This window comes from Mytilus californianus, unplaced genomic scaffold, assembly GCF_021869535.1.
Source record: "Mytilus californianus isolate M0D057914Y unplaced genomic scaffold, xbMytCali1.0.p SCAF_7, whole genome shotgun sequence".
Lineage (NCBI taxonomy): Eukaryota > Metazoa > Mollusca > Bivalvia > Mytilida > Mytilidae > Mytilus > Mytilus californianus.
Genome location: NW_026262723.1, coordinates 63,474,704 through 63,490,603, shown reverse-complemented (window position 1 = coordinate 63,490,603; position 15,900 = coordinate 63,474,704). Strand labels below are relative to the sequence as shown.

Here is a 15,900-nt window from a genome sequence, read left to right as displayed (position 1 = left end):
TCGTATGAAGTACAAAGATTATGCCTCAACGTATATCTACATCATATGCCAGAAATCTGTCATATACCTGTATAACAAATACTAAATTATAGTTACCATGGTTACTATGCACAGACTTATATAGTACGTAAAATCTATCAATCGGAGACAAAAATGTTATCAAGATTCCGAAGAGTATTTATCAAGTAAACATTTTACTCATTTACTCTCGGACTCATTCTGCTCAAATATTCGCCATTCATTACGTTTATCTTTACACTTATTTATTTGCTGGCTTAATTTAAATTATGTAACTCAAATGTAAAATAATAAAGTGCCTGTGATAAAAGTTACGTTAACCTTTTAAATAATTTACAACATTCATTCACCAATCACACGATACACATTCTTACTACGAAGTCATGCTAAAATGGAAAGTTACTCGTGCGTGAAATACTGATTAATCCGGTAATGAAATTACGATGAAAATAAGATATAGACAGAATATCTAAAGAGATAAGTAAGCAAACTGACCTGAAATAATCGTGGAATTCCTCCAATACAAAAAAAAAATACAAAATATGAATCAGCAAATAAAGACTAAGGAAAATATATGAAACGTCTGTTCGGTTTGAACATCAATCCACAATTCACTATAGACACTGGACACTTTTAATTTCCAAAACACTCATTTGTAAATCAGCCGCCGCCTCTCCTTAGAGCTACAGTGTTGTGTATATAACCAAAATGTGCGGAATTACATGGGATTCAAAAAATTCATTGCTTTTCTGCTGTTATTATTAGGTCTTTCCACTTTTCTGTGAAAAGACCTATTGGTTTTCTTCTGATTATTAGGTCTTTCCACTTTTCTGTGGAAAGACCTATTGGTTTTCTTCTGATTATTATTTTTTTCTTCTTCCGCCACTTTTTTCTGACGGTGCTTTTTTGTTTCGCAAGATGTCGCTAAGATTTTTTGTGTATGATATCGAACAGTTATTGCGATTTTGAAACTGACCCTGTTTAGCCGAATACTTTTTATTGTAAGAGTTATCTCCCCAAACACTGTTTTTCTTGTGTACGCATCTCCTTCGCAACCGTAAAAGATTATGGCAAATTTATGTCTCCAATTTGTTCGTTATATCCTCAGGATCTTAAGAATAATTTTGACCGAAGCGGTCCAGAAGCTCCATATGAGAGTTATTTCCCCTTCTGTATTTAAAATAAGTAAAATGTAATTGTAATTGGTAAACCATAAGTGATAGGGACCTAGGGTCTTTTGATTTGAGGTCCTTGGTGCAAAAAAAAGAAAATAGGGTCAAGGTCAAAGGTCAAGGTCATTTTTAAATTTGGGTTTTGGCTTATTTTCACATCTTTTCAAACACGATATAAGATATCGACAACATATTTTTACCTCATTGTTAGTTGCGACATGTCGTAACACATACATATCGGTTTGAAGGGTACGCTTACATCAAATTAGAGTTTTCTCCCCTCTTTTATTTAAAAATATGCATATGGTGATATAACTCATGAACCAAATATAATTAAGTCCTAGGGTCTTTTGATTTGAGGTCCTTGCTCGAAAACAAAGAAGATAAGGTCAAGGTCAAAGGTCAAGGTCATGTTCTAAATCTTGATTTTGGCTTATTTTCAGTAACCGTATAAGATATCGACAAATTATTGTAACTAAATTGTTAGTTGCAACATATCGAAACATATAAATTTTTGTTGAAAGGGTGCGTAGACATTACATGGGAGTTTTAGCCTCTCGTATATTTAGAGTTATGGGTATAGTAATATAGCTCATTAACCATTTATAATAAAGACCTAGGGTCTTTTGATTTGATGTCTTTGGTTTATGACCTTGAAATTTAGTTCAAGGTCAAACGTAAAATTGACGTTCTAGATTTTGACCTTTGGTGTACATTCATATTTATACATTGTTATGCCTTGTGATCTTTTGCATTAGGTTAGTAGACATTTAACCTTGAAAATGTCAACCAGAAGTGACCTTTTGTAAACCGAAAGTAGCAATTTATCTTTCTTATTTGAACCAAAAGTATATAGAAACTATATATTTTAGAATCAGCGTAAAGTAAGCTATTATTTGACACCATAAGTGGCTAATTATCTCCCTTAATGTATATTTATATATATATATATATATATATAGACTCTGAGAGAGGTTTAAATGATGTTTATATATATATGATCTGGGAACAGTATAGTCAATATTATATATGTTCCTGATATGATGTTTTCACTGGCGGTGTTCTCGTGTACATGCATGTTTCAATATTTATTTATCTAGATTAACTAATTTTAGAATGTTTACGCCAAATTTGTTTTCTTGTAACCAAGGATTTGTATTGTAACTAATACACTTCTTGTCGCTAAACTTTTCTTCTTGTCGCTTCTCGACTGACGCTTCTTGTCGGTAATTAGTGAGACCCGTAGTTGCAAGTCTGTTTCCGGTTTTCCAGTTTACTTCGCATGAGACTGAGGATTATTTTGAGCTGTTGTAATTATTATAGAAAAGAAAAGAAATTGTTCTTCATCATCGTTCTACAGGTATACAAACATGATACATTTGTAACAGTGGTATACATTAGAAACCATCAATTAACGGATTAAGCACGTCGACGGGTTATGTTTCAGGGGCGGATCCAAACTCCCCGGCAGTTCCAGCTCCGATCCGCATACTACTCTACACTAATCACTGCCTTCGGCTTTTTTCGTAATCCGATCTTTAAGCTGTTTGACCCGGATTGACCTTTCGTTGCTACTGAAGCAAATATGGCTACATATTGATGAAAGGATATTTTTTACCAACTTTACCAGTAAATGAGGACAAACACAATCAAAGTAAGTAAAACAAACTCAATCCAAATAATATTACAAAATCAAAGTTTTTGAAATTTCTGTATCGCCACGTCAAAGAAACCATTTCTGGCTTGAAAACTCGATCAACTTTGCAAAATAAATTATCTTCGTTACTGGAGAAATATAAATTCATTTCTGCATTTTGAAAGAAAGTTCGGACTTGAACTGTTGATAATAATTATTCATCCCTTTAATATACTGGCACCCAATCATCAGCAAATAAAAGTCGTTTGCAGACCTCTCACAGTATTCACAATTTATCAATACCTCAACCCTAATTTTATCAAACTGGTGTAAAATAATCAAATACATATACAAAATAGAAAAAAAAAATGTTGTCAGGACTCAAATTTTCCAGAGAAGCTGATCCTTATGGAATTCAAGATATTTTATAAAAAGACAAAATTGGACTCCATGTAGGGATTTTTGGATTTTTTTATAGAAAGGGGGAAGAGTTTCCAAATAATGTCGAATTGACACAAGGCCTCAAACAGGTTGTTTTAGCAAAATTGACTAAGTTGAGTTAGGGTTTCCAACTAGTATCAAAACTCCTTTTATATACCAATCTGAACTTCTCAAAAACTCACTTCAGGTATAATTTCATGGATCATAATTTGAAAAATAATATATGTAACACACATATATTGTATACTAAAATTGTATTGCATTTTGCCTTTATTATATGTATGAATTTACAATGGTCTGCATGGGAGCTATTTTATTTCTGTATTACAATTTACTACTTTTTTCAAGAATATTTTTTTGTTAATGTATTATCCAGTAAATTTATAACTATACATGTACAATTATAAATGTCCACCCATCCCCCCCTCCCCTAAAAAAAGTACAATCTTTATGTTTTTGAGCCCTTTATAAGTTTCTATCTTTAACATAAAAGTTCTGGATAATAGGAAAGAGCTTGAATCAATATCTAAATTATCATGTTATATTTAATATTTTGTCCAGCCCTGAAGCAAAATTCTAGCACAAACAAAAAACTAGACCATTTTAATGATTTTTGTTTGTTTGTTATCATGTACTCAATATTATGTCGTTTTAGAATTTAGACATAGAATGTATAAACCCATCTACATGTACAAATGTATATAAGCCTGATCATGCTGATAAGGTATTGCTAAAATAAAATCTTAAATCAAGTTAATCAGTTTGTTAATGTTCTAATAGCATTTTAATGATTTTTATGCAGCATTAAGCAATTTACTCAAATTGAAATAAAAAATGGTGCATACAGTATCTAATTTTAAAGACTATTCTTTACTTTTTGAAATTTATGTTTGTGTAACTCTTAAGTTTCATACATGTAGTTCATATGCATATACATGTATACAGTCCCAGATGCGGATTTAGAGGGGGGCTCCCTTTTTTTTAGAAAAAATTGGTTGATATATAGAGAATCACTGAAGCATGACCGGAGCGGGCCCCCTCTTAGGTAGTCAGTGGGGCCCAACTTATGAAAATTTCTGGATCCGCCACTGAGTTCTTATTACTTCCAACTTCTCTCATAATCAATAGAGAAATATTTTACATGCATATCACTGAAATGTTCACTATACAGGTCCCTGAAGATACTATACTTTCAACAATATCATATCTACATAATGTATATATTAAGTTACAAAAATATTTACTGAACCAAAATGAGTGAATTTATTCCTGCAAAAAAATACACTTTTAAAATTGACTTTAATTTCAGGATGACAATAATCAATTCTAATGTTTTTCTTTTTATCTTACAGATGGTGACACAATAGATAACAGCACAGTGCTAGGTTTGAATCAGAATGAATAAAACAAAAAGTTTTTATTAGGTATTGGTTTATTTTTATAAATTTTTTATTTGCATGGATTAATTACTCTGTCAAATTAAAAAAAAAATACTATTTAATTATCTCGTCTCGCTGTCACATGGAATAACTAGAGGCTCTCAAGAGCCTGTGTCGCTCACCTGTATTTACTGATGCTTTGGAAATCATGTAAAATAAGGTTTAAATCATAATTAATAGTATTAGATATTAGATATTATAATGATATCTAAGATAATAACAAAAAACTGCAAAATTTTTGTAAAATTACTAACTCAGGGGCAGCAACCCAACAACGAGTTGTCAGATTCGTCTGAAAATTTCAGGGCAGATAAATCTAAATCTGATGAACATTTTTGCCACCTGTCAGATTTGCTCTAAATGCTTTAGTTTCAGAGATATAAACCAAAAACTGCATTTTACCCCTATGTTCTATTTTTAACCAAGTCGGCCATGATGGTTGGAAGGCGGGGTCATCGGAGAATTTTTTTAAACTAGATACCCTTATAATGATTATGGCAAAGTATGGTTAAATTTGTCTCAGTAGTTTCAGAGAAGAAGATTTTTGTAAAAGATTACAAAAATTTACAAAAAATTGTTAAAAATTGACTATTAAGGGCAATAACTCCTTAAGGGGTCGACTGACCATTTTGGTCATGACAACTTATTTGTAGATCTTACTTTGCTGAACATTATTGCTGTTTACAGTTTATCTCTATCTATAATAATATTCAAGATAATAACCAAAAACTGCAAAATTTCCAATTTAGTGACAGCAACCCAACAACAGATTCTCCGATTCATCTGAAAATTTCAGGGCAGATAGATCTTGACCTAATAAACGATTTTACCCCATGTCAGATTTGCTCTAAATGCTTTGGTTTCAGAGATATAAGCCAAAATCTACATTTTACCCCTATGTTCTATTTTTAGCCATGGCGGCCATCTTGGTTGGTTGACCGGATCACCGGACACATTTTTTAAACTAGATACCCCAATGATGATTGTGACCAAGTTTGGTTAAATTTGACCCAGTAGTTTCAGAGGAGAAGATTTTTGTAAAAGTTAACAGACGACGCCGGACGACGACGACGGACGACGGATGACGGACGCAAAGTGATGAGAAAAGCTCACTTGGCCCTTCGGGCCAGGTGAGCTAAAAATGATTACTTTCATTGTTCTTAAAAAATGTTTGTAAATAAGGTGGCTTCTCATTTTGAATAGTTCCATTATATTAATGCCTAATAATAATGTTCAAACTGTCAAAATGAAAACTGAGTTTGATGAGAAGCCTTATTTTTTAACCAAGCAATTAACAATGACATTTTTTTTTATAGTTTCAAATGTATGTGACACGTAAACACTCAATATATTTCTTTAATTATGATCAATGATGATAGTAAGATATTACAGATCGATGTGTGTGAAAGAATTATAAATAAGGTTGCATTCAGTTTTTCATTGTCAATTATACTCCCCTCCCCCCTATTTTTCAAACTTTTTATATGTTAAATAATACAGGTCCTTGCATTTCAACACAAAGTTGACATTAATTTTAGTTATACTCATTTTATCATTTCATTATTACTTTCAGCTACATCAACCAGAAGAACTTTTCACATGATTATTGATTTGGTTTCCTTGGAGATTTTAACAGTAATTGTTAAAACTTGAAATCAGACAGAATGAAACTTTGAGAAAATTTACATATACAGTGTACATGTAGCTTCAATATGAATCAATTGATTGGTACACTGTAAGTATATTTTCTATGAAAGTTATAAATTGGTTTGTTTACAAAATTAAGTTTTTACTAGGTTTATTTGAGTAAATACAGGACCAAATTATATATTAAAACAAATACTCACAAACGTTTTTCTAAACACTACTTATAGTAACTATGGTGATATTAATTATATGACCAGATTGTGAGATACAACTACATGGTTTATGCTATAAACTGTGAATATAAAAAAAGAATGTGATGTATGATTGCCAATCATATGAGACAACTCTTCCAACAAGAGACCAAATGACAGAAATTAACAACTATAGCCTACAGTAGGTCACCGTACGTCCTTAAACAATGAGCAAAGCCCATGCCACACAGAGAGCTATAAAAGACCCAGAAATGACAAATGTAAAACAATTCAAACGAGAAAACTAACGGCCTAATTTATGTGTAAAATAATGAAAGAAAAACAAATATGTATCACACTAACCAACCACTGAATTACAGGCTTCTGACTTGGGGACAGGCACGTACATACAGAATGTGTGTGTGTGGGGGGGGTTAAACATATTTGCTGGTGCCCAACCCACCCCTAACCTGGGACAGTGGTGTAACAACAAACTATAAAAATCAGTCGAAAAAGTCTTAACTCTTCAGATGGATACAAATAGAAATACATTTAACAAAAACACAGAGTGGACATGGCTGGGTACTTGTACATCCAAACAACTAAAAGACACTTCAGTACAGATCTGAGAGTATATACTCTAAGCAAACTCAAGCTTAATATTTGAGAAATTACCCTAAATCTGATAGGTCCCACAACTTTTAAACGACAGACTCCAAAAAACAAAATCAAAAGGGAACTAAATCCAAATGTGTTAAAATTTCATGAGAAATTGTTCAAAGCAAAGGAGAAGGGGCATTATTAAAGGCCTGTTTTTGATCCAAAAAAAAAATAAATTGTTGACAAGTATTCCAAAAAGGCACATGATGTTTGGAAATGCGTAGATATAAGAAATATGAATAATAAACATAAGATTTTTTTAATCTGATGACGTCACAATTACTTCATTGTATATAAAGTTGTCATGAAAACGAGGACAAATGTAGAATTTATGCAGTTTTCCATTGTTATTTCCATTATTGAAACATCAAGCGCAGTCAATAAACAACAAAATAATTTAAGAAAACCTTTATTATAACTATTGACATACATGACATAATCTCACTAAATATAAAGTTGTTTCTTGGATGAGCACATACTTTGCCAATCTAAAATATACTAAAAAAAAATTACCAAAAACAAGGAAAACAAGAAATTTTACAAAATATACAAATTTCGTCAAGTTGGTTGCTATGGTTACTCGTTAAATGTTAAAATTGGAGGCTCTCAAGAGCCTGTGTCGCTCACCTGTACATTGTATCTACTGTGGTTTTGGAAATCATGTAAAATAAGGTTTAAATCATAATAAATAGTATTAGATATCCTAATAATGATTGAGGCCAAGTTTGGATTAATTTGGCCCAGTAATTAAATTAAAAGCAGGTCATCCCACTAGTAACTAGACTTACAATAGTTACTGAAGACTCCTTATTATTAAAATTAGTTTTCAATTGTGACCATTTGAAATTGTTTTTTTTACAATTTTCCCTTAGACTTGTATAGTACATCCCTATGTTCTATTTTTAGCCATGGCGGCCATGTTGGTTGGATGGCAGGGTCATCGGATATATTTTTCAATCAAGATACCCTATTGAAAATTGTGGCTAAGGTTAATTCTTTTTGGCTCAGTAGATTAAGTGTAGAAGATTTTTGTAAAAGATTACAAAAATTTACGAAAAAAAATTGTTAAAAATTGACTATAAAGGGCAATAACTCCTTAAGGGGTCAATTGAAAATTTTGGTCATGTTGACTTATTTGTAGATCTTACTTTGCTGAACATAATTGCTGTTTACAGTTTTATATCTATCTATAATAATGTTTAAGATAATAACCAAAAACTGCAAAACTTATTTCCTTAAAATTACCAATTCAGGGGCAGCAACCCAACAACGGGTTGTCTGATTCAACCAAAAATTTCTGGGTAGATAGATCTTAACCTGATGAACATTTTTATCCTTGTCAGATTTGCTCTAAATGCTTTAGTTTCAGAGATATAAGCCAAAACTGCATTTTACCCCTATGTTCTATTTTTAGCCATGTCAGCCATGTTGGTTGGCACGCAGGGTCATCAGACACATTTTATAAACTAGATCCCCTTATGATGATTGTGGCCAAGTTTGGTTAAATTTGGCCCAGTAGTTTTAGAGGAGAAGATTTTTGTAAAATATTACAAAAATTTACAAAAAATTGTTAAAAATTGACTATAAAGGGCAATAACTCCTTGAGGGGTCAATTGAAAATTTTGGTCATGTTGATTTATTTGTAAATCATAGTTTGCTGAACATTATTGCTGTTTACAGTTTATATCTATCTATATTAATATTCAAGATAATAACCAAAAACTGCAAAATTTCCTTAAAATTACCAATTTAGGGGCAGCAACCCAACAACCGGTTGTCTGATTCGACTAAATATTTTATGGCAGATAGATCTTAACCTGATGAATATTTTTACCCTTGTTAGATTTGCTCTAAATGTTTTAGTTTCAGAGATATAAGACAAAAACTGCATTTTACCCCTATGTTCTATTTTTAGCCATGTCGGCCATGTTGGTTGGCAGGCGGGGTCATTGGACACATTTTTGTAAAAGTTAACGACGATGGACGCCAAATGATGAAAAAGCTCACTTGGCCCTTTGGGCCAGGTGAGCTAAAAAAGTCAATATTTTCTGAATACCTTGTACCTTAGTCTAGTTTGGACAAATTTTAAAATATTTAGGGTAACTTTTTAATTTGAAGTAATATTTGGGCCAAATGATAACCTTTTAACCACTTCTCCTTTGAGACATTGAACAAAATGTTGACATTTGAATGGATAGTTGGGAAATCAATGGCATACCACATAACGTCCCTTACCTACATCAAAACCAGAAGTTACAAAGTAAAAAAAAATGTGTTATTATATTTTCAGATCACAATGATGTCAACCTGATCTTTGGAAGATTATCAAGTTACATGAGAAGCATTGAAAGCCTGTAGATTATATACACAAATGGAATAGACTCACACTTTCAAAAAACTTTCAGACAAGACAGTGACTAATGCAATCTCAAACAAGGATCATTCATGTTTCAATGAGTGAATTGGAGTGCATACCAGTTGCGCATGAAACTTTGTGTGCATTTTTTAATGTTAATTTCCATTATATTAATTGTTTTGAAAAAATTGTATGTCTTCATAATTTTATCATGAACATATTGTTGTTAATAATTAAAAAAGAAATAAAGAATATTTTTTTCAGTTTTGCCAAGCAGTATGAAAATAAAACTCTAATTTAACTTTTTTTCCAAAGATTTAAGCATATGAATACAAGGAGATGTTGGGTAAAGGTCCATTGGACAGCATTCCAACAACACAAAAAACAAAACTTAAGTTACATACAGTTTTCCAAAACAGACAAGTTTTAACTTTCAATTGTCAATTCTTCGAAAAGTGTGAATATATTAAAATTAGCTAAAAAAATAAAGATCTGCTATCAACAAAAAGAAAACAGTAATAAAAGTTATCTTGCAAATGAATTATTATTGTGCAAACAGGATTAACTGGATCTCAAAATCATGAAAATGGGTACATCATGTTCGCTTTTGATTAAATGGTAGATTTTATGCATAAGATTACCTTTATTACTACAATGACAATTATTTTATGTCCTTAATTTGATGTTAAAATCAATATGACATATTTTACCAGAAGTGAAATTCAGGTTCCATGTAGCTTCCAGTTTTTGTTTGCCTACTGAATAAAAATTATGAGATGATTTAGTTGCTAGTGAGACAATAATTTAACAGTGACAAACAGGACATTGGACCACAGTCCTTTTCAACTTGAAATAGTAGCAATTGATTTACAGTACATATATTCATCACTGGTTTAATGCACACAACTACAATAACAATTATTGTTAATGCCAAGAGTATCAGGACATAATTTGGGTGTAACAGCTACCAAGGTATCTGTTAGCTTAAAACCCAGTCCCCAATCGTGTATATTAAATAATTGATATTGGTTAATGTGCAGAATAAGTAAAGAGTACATGTAAGAGAGAAGGGGTCAAGATAATTTTTTTGATGACCAGAAATAAAAATAGAATAATAAAAACTAATGCAGCAAGGTTCAGAACTTGAAAGAACTAGATATCATTGAGATTGGAGCCAGCTCTGTGGGCCCCGCTGTAAATAAAGTGTGGTAAAAAATTTGTATCTTTACTATAGGACAAAGAGTTTTCAACTGAAACCAAAGTTTTTGACCTTGACCTTTGACCTAGGAAGTTTCGGCGGGGCCCCTTATTATTTCATAGGTGTCTAGGTAAAATGCTTGAACGAGAATAGGTTTCATAATTATTGGGACTGTCACTATTACACCTACCATTCATCGATTAAAAGGGGGGGCAGGTTTGTTTTCCTTCTCAGAAGTAACATAAATTTAAACTGCATATATCATTTTTTTATACAACTGCTAAAAAATTTTGTGGCTGTATAATGGTATGGTGATCATCGACAAATGTCATCATCAGAAAACATTTAGTTTCCAGACAATAACTAAAGTATAAGTGAAGGATCTGTATGAAATAATACCACAAGGTTCCATACCACAAAATGGAGGTTGAGATAGATTTTGGGGGTCATTGTCTTATCTACTAGTACATTTGTATTTAGGAATTAGGTGATGAAAACAAAACTAAACTAAGTTGGTTTTCATCAAAAATTAAATTCTTCTGGTTCTTTGATATGCTGAATCTCACCATGTATTAACATATTGAAGAGAAGGTTAACATTGCCATTTGGTAATTAGTCACAAATGTGTGAAGTTAAAAGACTGCATATTGGTCTCTAAGTGTATCACTATTAAATGTTCATGATGCATACTAAGTTTATATATGTAAAATTGTAGGGTTGCAATCTAACTGACAACCTCTTAATTCATACTGAGATTTCATACTGAAATGTCTTATCATAGTGAAAGTACAAAAGAGTGAAAAGGGAACATATTTATATTATTTGCAAAATCTTTTCCCACAGAACCATACTTCTATCTGGTATTGTATTCATGGACATCATTAATTTACTTTATTTACTGAAAATAAGAGGACCGGTCCCTCTTTAAAAAGGTTATTTCAAATGCAAGGAATTCCCTAACCCCCTTTTAAGTTAAAACGCTAAGTTTTTTTTTCTTTTCTACCGCATGCACAGGAAAATAACCCATTCGTCTGTAAGACAATCCCTCAAGAGAAATATGATCCCTTGTTTTCTCATTCTGATCAAGGTAAACATAGGTCTGGGCTGCTTTTTTTGGAACGTCAAAAAATTATATAGGGTCAATTTACTGGAGTAATGTAACAATGGCAGTGGCGGATCCAGAACTTTTTATAAAGGGGGGCACTGACTGACCGAAAAAAGGGGGAGGGGGGCTGCTCCGGTATCGGGTTCGTTCGCGCCCAATACACGTTCGCACCCTACACGTTCGCACCCCACACGTTCGCCCCCTAGGTCCGTTCGCACCCTACACGTTCGCACCCTTTTTTTATTCAAAAACCTGATAAATTTTTAGATGTTTTGTAGATGTTTATATCAAAATATATTTATTTTCATAAATAAAAATTCGGGAATTTTTAAATGAAATATTGTTTTAAATTGATTTGATGATTAATTATTAAATGTTAATTATGTATGATTACTGCTAATTGGTATTTATACACAGCCTAATATGGTGTTATTGTTGATTGTTGTCATGGTTGTTTTAACTTGCTTTAAATGTAGATACTGTATGTATTTAGCTTGGTATGAGTAAAACTTTGAAGATTTTAAATAAAAAACATGAAAGATAATTGTTTTTAACAGCTTTGCTCCTTTGATCTCATGTGTGTCAGAATCTCACTTTATTCATAAACAATGAAAAATAAATATTTATAGCAAAACATGATTACGAATTATTCAACACATAAAAATAAACGTTGTTAGAATCCCATTTCCTTTTGAAACAATAAAAAAAGAAATATTTATAGCAATACACTAACCAAAACATGATTAAGATTTTATCAACACCTAAAAAAACGTTGTCAGAATCTCACTTTATTTAGAAACAATGAAAAAAAAAATTTATATACTAGTATATATATATATATATATATAGAGAGAGAGCAATACACTTACCTAAACATGATTAAAAATTATTCAACACAAAAATAAAATACTGGTCGTCAGAATCTCACTTTATTTAAAAACAATGAAAAAAAAAATGTTTATAGCAATACATTTACAATGACACAAAAAAAAACCTTGTCAGAACCTCACTTTATTTAGAAACAATGAAAAAATATATATTTATAGCAATGCACTTACCAAAACTCGTTTACAATTTATTAAACACAAAACCAATAAAAATTGGGCGCGAACGTGTAGGGTACGAACGGACTTTGCGTGCGAACGTGTAGGGTGCGAAGGTGAAAGGGGGGCGAACGTGCATGGGGGCGAACGTGATTGGGCGCGAACGGACCCGGATTCGGCTGCTCCAGGCATGCTTCAGTGATTCCCTACATAAACCAAAATTTGCCCGGGGCTGGATCCGCCTATGAATGGGTAAAAGATTTCCATTTATGTTCATAATGTTGTGTGAGAAAAGGAAAGGCTTGCAGAACTTAATTGGTACTTCTACTTTGTAATGACCGCCTTCAACACGTTGAAGTTTATGTCACTCTAAGCTTTCTCCGTTGACAACCGCAAAATCAAATTTAAATCATTTGTTGCTGGTCAAGTAAATGTTGCAGCGTTTGGGCTTGTTTTTCCTTTGGACTTACGCCTAACATACATTAAATCTATATCTGATTCACAATCATTCACTTTTCCCTCCATATATTTACTTTCGAAAGGGTTGGGGAGGATAACGTAGATAAGGATACATACATAAAAAAGTCCTGTCGTTGTGCGTAAATGTAATGCTCATTTTTTTATATCTAGGAAAAGTTGTTTAAATTTTAGAAAGACATTATAAAACTGACGTTTTTCAAGCCGGTAACTAATGGTTCTGAGAAAATATATTTGCGTAGATATTCGTTCCAAATTTTGGAACGAATTTCGAAAGCCGGTGGCAGTGATTGATGGAGTAAAGGAAAATAGTTCCGGAACGAAAACGATCACTGTACGGAGTTTGGGGCGGATCCAGAACCTCGAAGTCTGTTTAGATATGTTTATATGCGAGTGTGGGTGGTGGTGGTGTCATGTATTGGGGATGATGGGGGGTCAGATCTTCATTTCTATATCTTTTCATTATTTTTGGATCCATTTCTTTCTACTCTCTTTTATTTGCTGCCATTTGTCCTCTATTCTTTATAGTTCATCACACGTTAATCTGTTTTCTATATTTTTTGGGCACATTTTTTTCTAGTCTTTATTTTTTGACCATTGTTCTCTAATCTGTAAACCCCATTCATACCCTCATTCACGGTAAACCATTCATACTCTCATTGATGGTAACCTATTCATACCCTCGTACATGGTAATTAAAACAAGAAAAAATGTGTATACACATATTACTGTACTATAATAGAAAAAGAAAGGATATGGGGTATCCATCCACGACACAAAATCAGTACATGCACGGCAAAAAAACACACAATAAGCAAAGGAACAGCGCTTTTATTGCTGATCTTTATCTCAAATATGAGTATAGGTTTTCCAAAAATACAATATCATTTTATTAATGATATATATATATATAAGGCACAGACCATTCATGTTTTGTGGAGCGGGAAGTTTTTTTTTAAAGACAAATCATTGGTTTCCATAAAAAAATAAGGGGAAAAACACGACATTCAGTTTAAAAAAATGCTGTATGCATTGAAAAAAAATCGTTTGTTGTTTAATAAAGTCTGAAAAAGACTGTTCTGAGAAAGACACATTCCCCAGAAACCGTATACAATGTGAGTGTTTGGTAATAAAGACATATCTCATATACATACTAACATTCCTGACACTAAACATCTATTTTTACATATTCTTTTCAGACCGATTTTAGTTGGTAATTTCTTTCCTGATCAGAAGATTTCTCTTGTTAATCGATCTTGATCCTGTAATATTGTATTAGAAATCAATAAATATATTCGTATTAATTCCAATCAGCATGTAGATGTACATGTAGTTTACATAAATGCTTTTGGATATACCCAGTAAACAATCCAACGTTGACATTACGTTGTGACAACGTAATACTATCGTTGTGACAACGTAGTAAAATTACGTTGGTACAACGTAATTTTGTGGACTCCAAGGCACGTGCTGACAACCATCCACACAACGTTGGCACAACGTAATTTGTGACGTAATTTATTACCATCATAAGACGTTGTAACAACGTCACAACACAACTGTAAATGTCCCTTGTCCTCATTTGATTGATAGGAGAATATAATTCCATTGAAGAAGTAAACAGGGTCTATATTTTATTCTTTTGACCTGTTTTAAGTTGTAAATTTGTCTATGTAGGAAAGATGTACACAATGCCGATATGTACTCTATATCCAAACTGCAAGCTGTGTATAATATGGTCGCAAAAGGTTTTTTTTTACCTTTTTGCCAGGTTTCAATGTCAAATGTATAAATATCTCGTTTTCCCAAAAGCTTTGCATCATGTTTTACATTAAACCTGTAGTTTTGTCCAATTCATGTTTCACACAGTTGTTAAAGGTTAAAGGCTTAGTTTTTAACTTTTGCAATACCAAAGTACAAGATTTACACATTTCTATTTAACAAAAGCAACTTTTCTTTAAAAAATTTAACACATAATACTATTCGAAAAAGGAGGTTTTGTATGATGGCCAATGAGACAACCCTCTATCCTAAAATCAAATATTGATGATGTTAGCAATTATAGGTAACTTCAACATGACATCTTGGTACATGCTGCAACTTCTGAATGTTTAGGGTTTCAGTGTTCTACAATATAGATTTCACTATGATGGTGGAGATTCTAGAATGTAGATTTCACTTTGACGAAGGAAAACATTTTTTAATGAATTATTTAGAAATACAACAAACTACCACATATACCTTAATATTTACTGTAGATCGATTCATTCAGCTGGATTCACTACACAATGACAAGCTAGGAAATGAGTTTGGAAAAAGACCCAAAAGCTGACTGTCTAATTTACAAATATATATTCTACACAACTTAAACACACTTCTAAAAATATCCCAAATGAAGAAAATACCCGAAATTCAATCAAACTAACTATTGCTTTTTTTCCATTGACCAACTAGGGATAGACCTATCCAAAAGTTAAGACTTCTTTTTTCTTAGCTACATGAACCAATAAAAAAATA

General features: G+C 32.2%; 1 long non-coding RNA gene across 1 annotated transcript; it reads left to right on the top strand.

Moving 5' to 3' along the window:
* The first annotated feature begins 2,650 nt into the window (after positions 1-2,650).
* Positions 2,651-9,812, top strand: LOC127707793 (uncharacterized). The gene is made up of 4 exons (XR_007985007.1): positions 2,651-2,844; positions 4,620-4,691; positions 6,280-6,441; positions 9,495-9,812. It is a non-coding gene; the product is annotated as an uncharacterized LOC127707793 (long non-coding RNA).
* The last annotated feature ends 6,088 nt before the right edge of the window (positions 9,813-15,900 follow it).